At 41.1% G+C, this 14,809-nt stretch overlaps 1 protein-coding gene across 3 annotated transcripts in view; it reads right to left on the bottom strand.

Moving 5' to 3' along the window:
- The window catches only part of drp2 (dystrophin related protein 2), a 198,227-nt gene that overhangs the window by 109,091 nt on the left and 74,327 nt on the right, over nt 1–14,809 (bottom strand). For 2 of the 3 annotated variants that reach the window (XM_036007097.1, XM_036007114.1), the window contains exon 2: nt 11,603–11,763. The gene's annotated coding sequence lies outside the window, so the exon portion shown is untranslated. Of the gene's footprint in view, nt 1–11,602; nt 11,764–11,842; nt 11,946–14,809 lie in introns of all 3 variants that reach the window. The other variant, XM_036007108.1, reaches the window with a different exon arrangement.

Here is a 14,809-nt window from a genome sequence, read left to right as displayed (position 1 = left end):
GTGCTGTGGCTTATCACGGTCGACTGTGCCGGTCATGATCAGACAAACATGCAACTCTACCTCCTCGTCTGTCCAGACAAAACTGTCAGTTTTTGTTGTTCGCTTCGACATGTTTTGGTTTCGCGCTACTAAGGAGAGAAGTAGAAGGAAGGTTCTACATAGGTGCGCGGCCTTGGTGGTGTTGTGTGGCAGTGCCACCTAGCCGCCTGGCATGCATACTAAATCGAATTTCACACACTTTTGCGTCACCACACATGCAGATTTTCCCCCCCAAAACTCTCGTCTAAACGCAGAATAAAAAGTGAGAATGTAACGCCAATTTTGCGTTTTCTCTTCAGATCGTTTCCATCTAAACATAGCCTAAAACATGACAAGGGGCTCCAAGAAGTTTTTTTTATAAAAGTATTGAATTTTATCAGCTTATGGTATGTTTTTTTACAATGTAAAATGTCAATCTGCAAAGTAACTATAGCCGTAGATAAATGTAGTGGAGTAAAAACTAAAATATTTTCCTCTAATATGTAAGGGGAGAAGATGTATAAAGTAGCATAAAAAATGAAAAAGGTACAAGTACCTAAAATGTGTACTCAAATAAATGTACTAAGGTAGTTTGCTTTAAAGCAGCCCCTTTTAGAAGAATAATCTAACAACTGATATTTCTTTTTTTCAGTGCAGCTGTTTCCACACAATAATGGTACTTATGCATAAATGATAATCACATTTCCTCACTGTGGCCCTTGGTGACATCCCTGTGACATCCACTGTGCTTATGTATAAATTATGTCCACATCTAATTAAGTGTTACTCTCTATCTCACATTATGGCCCCATGTTCTTTCACTGTACGCCACATTACACACATTTGTATACTGCCTATTCACACTGACATTCATTTAAAATAAATGTGTGCATAATGGCTCTTATGTAAAATAATAGAAACTGTTGTGTGTGTGTTTTTTTTTTTTTTTTCAAATCAAATCATAGCTGTTATTTCAAGCAAGGTTGAAGTAATAATATTGTAATTCAGGAGTTAATTGACAAATGTTATATCCTGGGACATACATCATACATGAGCCACATGAATTTTTAATTTATTCCACCTTCATGACAGTTTTTTGTAGACATTGCACTTACAGAATGATACAAAAACCGCATTATCCTTTAAGCTTTTACTAAGACAATTTGCTGAGATAGCCTAAATACCGAATATCAGACGTTATGGTCATCTGTCTGCTGAGGTGAAAGTGTGTACTCTGAGCTAATTGGCTTCAATATGGCATAAAACAAGCCTTTCATCTAACTCCTAATTTCTTACTTTCCTAATCACACTGCCCTGTAATAAGAATATCAGAAATCAAATTAATGGTGAGAACAGGTCTTGCTGCGGGCTGGCGGGGTAAGTGGGGGGAAATATCCTCAGACTGAGATAAAATGTAATTTGGATGGAGGACAGAGGATAGGGGAAATGTTCTGAGGGAACTGGAGCAAGCATCTGTCTGAAACGAAGGAAATGTCAGGTCTTGTTAATCTTATCTGAATGGTTGCCTGCTGACGTGGATTTAATTTTACACAAGTGCACGCCTGCTAACTTGCGTAAGTGCACGCCAGACTGACTGTTCACACATGCATGTACATATACATGTACATGCAGTGTGGACTATGGTGGCCTTGAGGTGCCAAACGCAACAACATTTGACAAAAAGCAATAACAAAATAGAAAATACAACATTTCTGAAAAAACATTTTAGAAAACCCAACAAAACTGAAAACAACATTTTTAAAAGTACAACAAAATTTAGAAAACACAACGATTTACAAAAAAGTAAAAGTTTGACCAACAATTCTTCGTGACTGGACAGAACCCAAGTCAATTCAGAGTTCACTACCTTTTCTGAATGTTGGGTTTTGTACTGAGGTTTCTAAAAAGTATGTTGTGTTTTCTTAAATGTTCTGTTTTCTAAACTGTTGTTGTGTTGTCTGATTTGTTAATGGTTTTCTAAAATGTTTTCTATTTTTTTTATTGTGTTTTGTCCAATGTTGGTGGTTTTTCACACATCAAAGCCACCGTAGAAAACACATTTGCAAAGCACCATCCTCACACACCGTGACCCACAGCTCACCACTCAACCCGTGTACACACATAAATTCTTATTTCCTCAAATAGGAACATTAAAATGAAGCAAACATAAACAACACACCGTTACCTCCCACATATTCCCACACCGGCGTAAAAACGAACAACCACCCATTTACCCATCTACAACTCAATAAAACACACAACCACATACACACACATCAGAAGAACAAATAGTAAGGGTGATTCTGTCGACAGGCTACATCTCTGTTCCTTCCCCCACCCCCATTCCCAGAGCATTACCCATCATTCTCAGAGGCGACAGGCAGAGAGAGTGAGGAAGAGAAACATGCTATGTGAAATGGGAAATAAAGAAGTGAAGAGGAGGAGTGGGAGATGTGACAGCAAAAAGGGAGACTAGTGAGAAAAGGGAGAGGGAGTGCCACATTTGCTCATCCTCGGGCCTCTGGAGCAAAACACACATGCATGGCAGCCTCCAGCTCATCATGGGACAACAAGGGAGGAAGGAGAACAAGAAAATGAAAAAGGGCAGCAGCAGATTCAAATGAAAGATGAGATAAGGAGATCAAACTGTGACAAGGGAGTAGAGGCGCAGAATTACAGAGTGAAGGAGAGTAGAAAGATGGAGAAGAAAACGTGATAGGGAACATGATGCTCCCAGTAGCCACTGTGGTGGGTCTTTGACAAACTCAGTAATATTCAGGGTGGGAAAGCAGGCTAAGCTGCCTTGAACATAGATTAGCAGAGAGCCACACAAACAGTGAGTGATGTTAACACTGAGCTCTGCAATGCAGAGTTGCTTCTATGGTTCATCCATGGGCACATGCAGGTTCTTTAAAACCTAAAGCACTAATGTGATGTTGATATATTTAGCCAGTTTTAGATGTACAGAGTAATCATATGCTTTATGATTTATTAACACACAGATTACGACGTAAAGCAGAAAATGCAGCAAAGGATATATGGTAATAAGTGGGAATCAGCATAGACAAAGGAATTATGGGCCGGGAGCTTTGGAGGGTATAAACCTTTAGGAAACATGTTGATGATTGCAGTTCAGGCTATTTTGTAGTTGATTAGCATAGGGGTACCGTGGTGAGGGTGCTGCCACATTAGCTCATTGCTCTCCACACTTGGCTGGGAATGTTCTGTGACACAGGAGTGCAGCAACATGAGGGGAGGTTAATTTCAGCAGTCGAGCAGATTAATACATTTGGGCACAAGCCTATGTACAGTTGCTACACTGGTTTGTATCATAAAAAGGCATGGACTACACTTGCAGACTGTCAATCATCAGCTCTGGATATAATGCAGCAGCCTACGGATAAGGCAGGAGGAAAAACCAGAAAGGAAAATCTCTCTCACTGACAAAGTATAGAAGACCCTTCTCAAATGTCTTTGAGCAAGATAACTTTTTAACAGGCTGCAACTCCAAAACCAGATCTCTTATGTGCAGCAGTTGAGGCGAGGCAATGTTCCCTCATGTCCACCAGTTGGATGACTTGAGTGAGCACTGTGCAGCGCTAATTTCCCTGCCAGCCCAGGGCATGGAGCCGGGTCTATGTCTTCAATATCGTTGCAACCTCGTATATCTACACACAAGCTTTTTTCTGTCCAACAGCTACCTTTTATGACCTTCGCTAGGCTCCCTTGTTGTTCCCTCGCTTCCCTCTGTGCTGCTCTGATGTGAAAACAGGACTGAAGCTCAGTAATTTGGAGTCAGAGATAAGGGCAGGCAAAGGATATTACTTGTGGGTAGACAGTGATTGAATCGACTCCAGAGGGTCAAACACACCTAAATGACAACTCGGCGGAAACCCAGGACCCATTTATTTAACTCGGAGAAGCCTCAAATGACAATGGTAGTGTAGGGGGACGCAATGATGAAATACACTGTAGCAGAGCTGGAGGGAAGAGCAGGGAGGAAAACAAAAGGACGCCGGAGCTTGCATCTCTCTCTATTATCATGTGAGCCTAATTTATGTGTAGGAAGGAGACTGAATACACCTACAGTGATATTATGTCAGGTCATTTAAGGGCATTATGGGCACAGAAAGCATGCAGAGACAAAACAAACTGAAGTCTAGTGTCTCATTTTCCATCCAAAATTTGTTTTCCTTCCAGATGTGGCTAAGCAGACAGGACATTGGGGTCAGTGGGACAGCTCAGTGTCCACTGGACCACAAGCTAATTGTCTAAGCACACACAAGCTTAACTTTGACACAAATGTTCCTCTAAACATACATTTAAAGCAGCAATAATGAACTTTTTTTGGCCAGCAGAACAAGCTGTAAACTAAAAAAGTTAAAGGGATGGTTCAGAATTTTGGACATAGGACCTCATTTCCAAGTTAGCCAGTATGTTATTTATCAGTGGAGACTGTTTAACACTTTTCATCCAGTCCTTCCAGTTGCAGAGTTCGCTGGTGCTAGGCTAGCTCAAGTCAACAGTATCTGCTAGCCTGCCACTAAAAACAGTCTTATCCACTCCATAGTACACCCAAGGCAAATAAATTATGAACGCCAGAATATCAATGTAAATGTCTGTGTAGATAGAATAATGTTAGAAATAAAACTACCCTTGCATCTCAATGATCACATTACATTTTGAGGGACTAGTTTCTCAGCAGCGGCGGAATTTTACTTACTACTCTGCTCCGGTTAGTAGTACTGCGTCAAAAAGTAAACAGAGAAGCGCACTACAGTCGGGACACCTAGTAGTAGCCTAGCTAGTACATTGTTATTGAAGCATTGGATTGGAAACTAAGGACTAGGCACCATGGTGATTCAGTGTGCATTTAGAAATTGTAAAAATAAACCAAAACAGATGGGCACCACAAAGTTTCCACAAATTTCCATTGGGAGATCCAGAAAGGAACCGTGGCTTCTTGCTGCTGGCTTGGACGTCAAGGCGGCGACTCTACTCAAGTGGCGAATGTGTAGTGATCATTTTAGACCAGAGGACTTTGAAAACCCCCGCAATCTAAAGGACCAAAAGTCACTGACAACGAATGCGGTTCCATCCGTCTTTCCAGATGCACCAACAGCTACTGATGAACAGGTAATAACTTTTGGTAGGCTACTCTAGCTAATAAAGCTAGCCCTTTTCATAACGTTAGCCTAGCTGCTACTGATAGATTGAGACTGACGTTAGTGGAGATAACGTTACAGTTCAATGCATTGAGGAGAGTGACGTTAGCTAACGGTATAGCTACACTCTTGGTAGATACCTGGCTGGGCTAACCGCTAACTTTAGGTAATTGCTGACAGAAAAGTCATGAAAGTTTGGACAGTTTACATGCAAATTACAGCGACAGGTAAATAAACGTGTGTGATTGTCATGGAAACTGGCTTTCTCAGTAGCCTAGGTAATATCACTCCGCCACTGCTGTAGCTTATGCTACCAAAATATAACTATTGCAATGCGATGCAAGGGTAGTTTTATTCCTAACATTATTCTATCAACACAGACATTTACATCAATAGTCTGCCGTTATAATTTATTTGCCTCGGGTGTACTGTGGGGTGGTTAAGACTGTTTTTAGTGGCAGGCTAACAGATACGGTTGACTTGCGCTAGCCTAGCACCAGTGAACTCTGCAACTGGAAGGACTGAATGAAAAGTGTTGAAAACGGTCTCCACTGATAAATAACACACTGGCTAACTTGGAAATGAGGTCTTATGTCCAAAATTCTGAACCATCCCTTTAATATGGTGATTGTGGTACCAAACAGTTGCATTACACATCAAGTACACATGGAATATCATTAGCATTCATTTGGAGTCATGTTTTAGGTCTTCCGGTTAATGTAAAGCAATATCGACTCTCCTTTCAGTTCTATTTTGGTCTCAACCAACTCCTGAGCAAGAAATGCAACTCTTTAGCAGCTAAATGCTTCACTATGTTCACCGGTCTGTAACCTTGTCTGTCTGCTGAGCAGGTAGTGTACAGTGGGTTTATCAGAGGAACCAAAAGTTATGGGCAGTGTCTTGTGTACAAACAACAGGTTCTCACACCCATGTCGTAAAATATGGACGCTTGGTCAGGTGCCTTTGTCGTTCTTTTTGGCGCTAAAAGTCTCCTTTAGTGCTTTAAGTAAACGCGCTTGGTTGGGACTATTGCCGTCCCTTTAGCGCTATAAGTAAACTCGCTTGGTCGGGACTATTGCCGTTCCTTTTGACGCAGTTATGTTAAGGAAAAGGTCGTGGTTGGGCTTACGGTTCCGTGACACGCAGGAACTACGGGATGGTTGGGTTTAGGAAAGGGTCGTGGGTGGGTGTACGGTTCCGTTACATGCGGGAAGAACGGGACGGTTGGGTTTAGGAAAGGGTCGTGGGTGGGCGTACGGTTCTGTGACACACAGGAAGAACAGGTCGGAAAGAACAAAACGACTATAGCAAGCGTGACAGGCGGGACGCGAACCCCGGTCTCCTGGGTGAAAGTACTGTGTTTGATCATCATCAATGATAAATCATTTTTAATTGTGGTATATTGACAGTCTATAACTTTCTATAAACTTTGTCCTAAAGGTTTGTTATAAGGGAGTCCTATGAACTTTACATTTACTGAGAACATCTGGAAATTGTTAACATGAGTAGAGGTCCCCCCAAGACAGAAGAGACCTTTTTTGGAGTTGTGCCAGATAACAGGCATTGATTGGTCAGTCTTCTGTTCCAATCATATACTCACACATATCACGTCCTATGTTAATGTATGCATGGAATATATACGTTGTTCACACAAAGAAAAGGCAGAGCGGCAAATTTGGAGGTTTGGGTTGGTCGTTCTCCAAGCTCTCTGCAGGAGTTTGTAAAATTGATGCTGAATCTTTGCTTGTAATAAACCTTTTTATAATCAAGAACAGTGTCTGCGGATTCCTCTTCATACAGCATCACAGCATTACTATTTAAGGCACCACATAATCAATGATTTTATTATTAAGCACAATCTTGATTTTATGTTTTTAACTGAAACCTGGTTAGACCATAATAACAGTGCTGCTGTTCTTATCGAGTCAGCTCCTCCTAACTTCCGTTTTATGAGTGAGAATAGAGTGAATAAGAAAGGAGGTGGAGTCGCCATTTTGTTTAATGACTCATTCCAATGTACGTAAATATCTTATGGAAATTTTGCTTCTTTTGAATATGTGTCTCTTCAGCTAAGGTCCTCCCCTCAAGCTATATTTCTAAATATCTACAGGCCACCTTAATACTGTGCAACCTTCTTCAATGACTTTACTGAACTGCTGTCTATAATCTGTATTAACTTTGACTGTGTAATTATTGCTGGTGATTTTAACACTCATGTTGACAACCCCCAGGATAGAGGGACCAAAGAACTGTGTTCTGTTTTTGAGAACTATGGACTGACTCAGCATGTGACGGAGCCCACACACAATAAGGGTCACGCTCTGGACTTGATTATCTCCAAGGGTCTGAACATTTCCAAGGTTGTGGTGACTGATGTTGCTCTCACTGATCATTCCTGTGTTTTCTTTAACAGCACTATCTCTGTGCACAAAAGTGTCCAAACAAAAGGTAATCAGAAAACGGTATATCACTGAAAACACCAGTGAAACATTCATTCAGCTTTCCTCCTCCACACCCGCCCTCTCTGGGGTCTCACTGAGCTTGTAGATAATTTCAATTGTAAAATTACAAATGTTATTGATGCCATTGCTCCCACTAAGATCAAAGCTGTCTCTGGTAAGAAAAGATCTCCATGGAGAAATGTCATACTGGTAAGAACAGAAAAAAAGAGTGTGTCGAAAAGCTGAACGCAGGTGGCGAAAAACTAATCTCCAGGTCCATTATAACACCTATAAAGAGAGACTTCGCATTTATAATTTGGAACTAAGGAATGCAAGGCGGTCCTTCTCTGACATTATCGCCAGAAACAATAATATTTCACGTGCTTTGTTTGCTACTGTCGATTCTGTCGGTTAACAAACCCTCCAGTACCAGTAGCATCAGAACTTTTATCCACCAAGGCCTGCAATGAATTTGCGATCTTCTTCAAAGACAAAATTCAGAAAATTAGACAAACAGTCAGTGCCTCCATATCAAGTACAGGATATGTGTTGTCACAGTGTCCAGGCAAAACAAATTCCAATATGGCACAATTTCAAACGATCAACTGTAAAAACCTGGAGGACATTATACAACATCTGAAAACCTCCTCCTGTTTCCTTGATATTCTACCAAAGGTAGGCGTTTTCAAAAATGTTTCAAATTGTTTGGTTTCTGATCTTCTACAGATTGTAAACACTTCTCTCAGGTATCTTCCCACAGGCCCTGAAAACTGCAGACATGAAGCCACTCTTAAAAAAGAACAATCTAGACACGTCACTAATGAGCAACTATAGGCCAATATCAAACCTTCCATTTTTAAGTAAAATCATTGAAAAAGCGGTTTTTCAACAACTCAACCTTTTCTTGTCACTAAACAACAGTCTTGATGCCTTCCAGTCGGGTTTTCGACCACACCATGGCACTGAGATGGCTCTTGTTAAAGTCCTTAATGACATGACATCCACTTAAACACAGATAGTGGCAAAATGTCAGTCTTAGTATTACTTGATCTCAGTGCTGCATTTGACACGGTCGACCATGACATATTACTAGACCGATTGGAAAACTGGGTTGGTCTTTCTGGCTCAGTACTAAACTGGTTTGAATCTTACTTAAAGAATAGGGATTACTTTGTATATATAGGTAATTATGCATCTGAGCATACAAATATGACGTGCAGAGTTCCCCAAGGCTCCGTTCTGGGGCCTCTTCTACGGTGGCCGACAGGGGCAAACGCCCTGCAACTTAAGAAAACACATGCAAATTGACAAAACACAAGCAAATTAAGAAAACAACTTAATTAATTTGACAACACGTGCAGCATTCAGCAAACACACTGCAAATGCACACAACACAATCAAATACATAAACGCACTGCAAATAAAAAAACGATGTAAAAAGAAAAGCATGCAAACCCCGAAAAAAAGCGATGCAAAAAGAAAACCAACTTCATTAATTTGACAACACATGCGCAGCATTCAGCAAACGCGCTGCAAATACACACAACACAACCAAATAGATAAACGCGCTGCAAATATGAAACGATGCAAAAAGAAAAGCACACAAACCCAGAAAACAAATGCAACAAAAAAACGCAGCATCCAGATTACACAACGGAAGTTCTCCAGACCTCTAGAGGGAGCAGCTAAGTGGAACAGCTTGATTTTCGACCCCACAGGGAGGGAGGGAGAGAGAGAGAGAGAGAGAGCAGAGATGTCTGTAAACTCGTGGTAATAAAACATTTAAAACTGCATCAGCGTTTAACGTTGACATTTGTTTAAGCCATATTACATGAGAGGGTTTAATTTCGAGGTCCGAAAGGCGCATTACTGAAGTGTAGGCCTCCTCAAGTGTAATATTGTGATTATACAACAACGGTTACCAACAAAATAAGTGATCAATCTGTTTTCATATTGTGGAGCAATTCGCTCTTGAAATACAAAAAACAGACAGGATTTCTAGTCCCTCCCTGTTTAGTAAACCAGCCAATTTACCGAGGGATTTATCAAACTGAATAAATCACGCTCACACATATAAACACAAAACTGCTACTTGCTAACTCCAACATGTTGTAAGTAAGACATCTGCTGAAAAAGTTATTGTATTCATTAGCATGATTGCCATACTGTTTAGTTCACAAACATCCAACACACCAAAGTACAAACACATAGCGGACCAGAAGCGAGCTTTTATTTTGAAAAGCCGAAGCTCTGGGACGGCACGCTCGGGAGGGCATGAGACGGGAGCATAGACTGTATATTATTAATATATCAAGTTATTAATAATAATAATAATAATAATAATAATAATAATATGAATTTAATATACAGTCTATGGAGTTCTCCAGGCTGCAGCCATACCCGACTCTAATAAAAAGGCAGAGCGCTCTCTCCCCATGGGGTCGAAAATCAAGCTGTTCCACTAGCTGCTCCCTCTAGAGGTCTGGAGAACTTCCGTTGTGTAATCTGGATGCAGACCAAAATTTCAAAATATTTTTGCTTTAGAAAATACATTTCTGATCTGCTGCTACACTATGAACCATCCAGACCTCTCAGGTCGTCTGGGACAGGTCTGCTTTCTGTCCCCAGAGTCAGAACTAAACAGGGAGAAGCAGCGTTCAGTTTTTATGCTCCACATATCTGGAACAAGCTCCCAGAAAACTGCAGGTCTGCCGCAACTCTCAGTTCTTTTAAATCAAGGCTGAAGACCTTTCTTTTTGATGTTGCCTTTCTTTAAATACTTGTTCATTTATTATACTGAAGTTGCATTGTTGAAACTGTATGACAATCTAGTATATAAGCATATAAAGAGAGTAAGACTGGTGGGACCAGCCCGTTCTGGGAACGGCAAGGATTGCGGGTGGATTATGTGTATAGAGCAACGGCTTATACATTGTCCCATACTAGCAGCCTAAAATCTCATATTTTATCTGCTTTTAATTTTTTTATCGTTTTTAACTGCTCTTTAATGTTTTATGTAATGCACTTTGAATTGCCCTGTTGCTGAAATGTGCTATACAAATAAAGCTGCCTTGCCTTGCCTTGCCTTACAGTGGGTTTATCAGAGGAACCAAACGTTATGGGCCATAAATAAAACTGAGCTGAAGGACACTAAAACACAGAAAAAGAGCTGAAGGAAACTGCGGAGTCGGGTGATAATTCTCTGTGAGTTCATTATTACGACTCCTTTCACATTACACAGTCATAGTGCAGCTTTAAGACTTTCTGTCCGTAACGTAATCTCTGGCAGTTTTCTGGCCGTTGTTAGTTGTCTGAAAAACTGTTGGCCAGCAAACTGCTTGGGATTACGTTACCTAGTATTAATAGTGCATGCAGAGATAGAACAATAAAGAAGGCAAACAACACTGTGGGTAACAAGAGGCATTTGTCAGTATGTGTAACTGACTTGTTCAACTGCAATGTTATGCTTTGCAGACAAGACAACATTTCATCCACAATGCTGATTTATCCTCTGCTTTTCTTCGCCTCACTGAGACCATGCTTTAAAATGCAGTTGCTGAGTTTGACACAGTTCAGTAGATGACACCTGGAGTCAGAATCAATGGGCTTAAAAAACAAACAAAAACAAAGACACAACAGCTCTGATCAAACCCCTGGGGAATCTTGCTGAGCCCTCTGGCACCTTTGTTTGTTTGTGTGTGTGTGTGTGTGTGTGTGTGTGTGTGTGTGTGTGTGTGTGTGTGTGTGTGTGTGTGTGTGTGTGTGTGTGTGTGTGTTTGTGTGTTTGAGTGCATTGCATGCTTGGGTGGAAAACTCCTCTTTTAAATGAAAAATGCACACATGAATGACCCCAGAAATAACAAATAAGCATGAAAAACTATCCAAAAAACAAGACCACATAATCTCAGAAGTCTGTGCCTCTAATCAATGAAAACAATTCAAAGGCAGGAGTATTTTGCTTGCATGCTTGATAGTTACCCAGCGGTGAAGACGTGATTGACGTGGCTGCAGGATCGGAGCCTCCCTGGAATCGAGCCAACGCTTCTGTGGCTGCCCTGCGCTGGCGGAGGGGGAGGAGGGGTGGGGTAGGCCTGGATGTGGAGTAACAGCAGCAGAGACCTCCTCACACAGGGTGGAACCTACAATATAAAGAACAGGGTCAGAAACTCCTCCCCAGTGGACTGAAGGAAATTTGATAAGAGGCTGAAAAAGGCACACCATTTAACAGCTGTCTTTTAGAGTTAAATCCTTTATTGTCCATGGATAAATGCCAAAGTCCCTTCTCAGCCCTCTCTTTTCCCAAGCCCAATGACATTCAGACCTAGGAGCAAAGCAGTAACAGCAGGGGTTTTAAAACTCGTGACATTGAGCATAAAGTAAAGGTTTCGGCCAACCTTTGAGCAAGATAGACAGAGCAGGGTGGCTGGGCTCTAACTCAGCAAACCTTTGTGACTCTGGCCCCGTTATTTATTATGAGCAGACAGCACACTTCAGGACTGGAATATAAGACTGCTGAGACACTGGGTGCTGGCCGCTGGGAGGAAACAGGGACTCAGGCGACGTGGGAGGAATGCCAATGAGTGTCCCCTTTCCTACCTGAGATTTCATTTGCTACTCTGGCACAATGCTGCCCTGCAAAGCCACTCTATCCTGGCCTCAGGTTTGATGGCAATGTTAACAGTCCTTTCTCTGATTCCAAGCCTCATCCAGACTATTAACCAACTCTAATAGCTGCATTAATCTGCTTTGATATGGCCTGACCAGGCAGACTCAGTGATGACAGACGTTCTTGGAAACGAGGGCTCTTAGAAATAAGAGGAAGATATTCAGAGAAAGTTTGTCAGCAAACAGGTTGCCTTAGAGGTGTGTCACATTTCCAATAAATCTAGTGGGGGAACGGTGCAGAGGTTGGCAGGAAAAAAGAGAGAACTTCCTAACAGTTCAAAACAGATATAAAAGTTTAATGCCAAGCTTGCAGCAAGCAGTCAGCAGAAAGGCAATGAGCTGAACTATTTTCTGAGTAGTAAGTGGCATTCATAATTCAAATTGTAGTTTTATATGAGGAAATGGAAGACTTCTTCACCTGTTGTCTTCCTCCTTCTGTCTGTAACACTTCTACTAAATTAATGGCAAATATGTAGACACTGTGGGCTTGTATGTTTATTACATTTGTGTGAATGACAGAATATTTCATTGGTTTAATGCACTCAATATGCAAAAACTTTTGTGCGACATCCCGCAAGGGTGTCAAAATGAAACTGGCAACTGCAAGAGACAAAGTGAGAGACAGTTTTCATTTTAAAATCATAATCCAGCACAACTATTCCAGATTTTCCTTATCAGCCAATTAAATCTCCCTGTTCACATCAAATAATGAAATGTAATAATATGAGGATATCAATGTGATCAAATTTGCCATAGATATTCATTCAGTTACAGCCGGACCACCCAGAGGGAGGAAACAGCAGGGACCAAAAGACATAGAGGTTGAGCGAAGAAGACATAATGTGGAGCAAAATGTTGAATACAGACATTATACATGCACAAATAAAGCAAGAGGAGAAACTATATTAAGCTCTTATAGCAACTTGCTTCTAATTTGAAACTGCTAAATGTTAATTAACTGTGACTAAACACCTGTGAAACTGCATCTCTCACATAGTAGCTTAACACTGAGAAAACGGCACTAAAAATGTCTGTGTTAACATGGATAATTGTATTGGATAAACATATTATTAAAAACTAGGGATGTCCAGATCCGATCACGTGATCGCAACTCGGGCCCGATCACGTGGTTTCAGACTTGATCGGAATCGGTCGTTACCTCCCGATCAGGACTCGGATATATATTTATATATATTCTCATTATTTTTTAACACATCTATAGTTATGCGGTGGCACAAAGTTAGACCCTTTTGACTCCACACAGAAACAGCAACGCGTGCGGCATGACATCGCTTTGTTGCAGAGACGCTATTGGTTAAATGCTGGCAAAGTAGAACACGGAAGCAGCTTGAAGCGGAAAGCGCGAGTATGTCTGCGGTCTGGAGGTATTATAAAGTTGAATTATTATAGAAGTATCGGATCGGGACTCGGTATCGGTAGATACTCAAAATCAAATGACTCGGACTCGGACTCAAGGGCAAAAAAACCTGATCGCGACATCCCTATTAAAAACCCTTGTCGCTTTAGTAGATTACTTTGCCACCGCATGACGCAGGTGGACACCTGTGATTCAGTGCGCAGCCCACACCCGGAGCATAATCCGGTTTCCCCGGCGGTCACCAAATCTCTCACACCAGGCCAGCAAGCCACAGCTTTATATAGCGGGTGCAGCCAAGGCAGAGTTTGCGATTGTGGCAGAAAAACATTATGACTGAGCATAGTAAAATAAATCGAGATTGCTTGCAGCAGACGTTTGCTCTGTGCACTCCGCTTCTCGTCACCAGGTGCGCATGCCAGCTGCTGACTGCTTGAGTTAGTGCGCGCTCCAAACCACTTTCAATTAACCTTCTACACCCCTGCACCACTTAGACAATAAAAGAGTAGCCTCTTATTGTATGTGTCTTAATCGGTTGTATGTTTTCCTTCAAAAGGAGCTTTACACACAACCTTATTACAGCTGAACGTTTCATTACTGGAGTGTTAGAGCCTGCATTTTACATAGTCTTGATTTGGGTGGTCACTGACATTTAAAAAGATTGTAAATCTAGTTCTTCAAGTAAATTGTAGCACACCACAGTCAAATTTAATCAAATAAAACTATAATACTACTATTACTACTACTACTATTACTACTATTACTACTACTACTACTACTAATAATAATAATAATAATAATAATACATTTTCCCACATCATTGTGGCTAATGAAAGTCAAATACATACAAAAACACATTTTAAGTGATATATTACCAAGATGTGTATAAATATACGCAAGACGCATGCGTGCACTGATAAGGCCTCTCTATTATTGTGTGACTTGTGTCAACAAACCCTTTAATAAGTCAGACAATAACACAACAAACTAACAGATTGAGGCAGCAGTACACCAGCAACTCCCGTGTTTTGCGAGGTAAAATTACTGTTGTCAAAAGGAGTCTGTTGGCTTCGAAGAGAGCATAGATATAATTGCTTCAATTCATCGTCAGAAAGGGCTGTACAAACGCAAGGTAAAGCAGTGAA

Source organism: Sander lucioperca, chromosome 1, assembly GCF_008315115.2.
Source record: "Sander lucioperca isolate FBNREF2018 chromosome 1, SLUC_FBN_1.2, whole genome shotgun sequence".
In the NCBI taxonomy this organism is placed as follows: domain Eukaryota; kingdom Metazoa; phylum Chordata; class Actinopteri; order Perciformes; family Percidae; genus Sander; species Sander lucioperca.
This window is presented reverse-complemented; position numbering and strand designations above follow the sequence as displayed.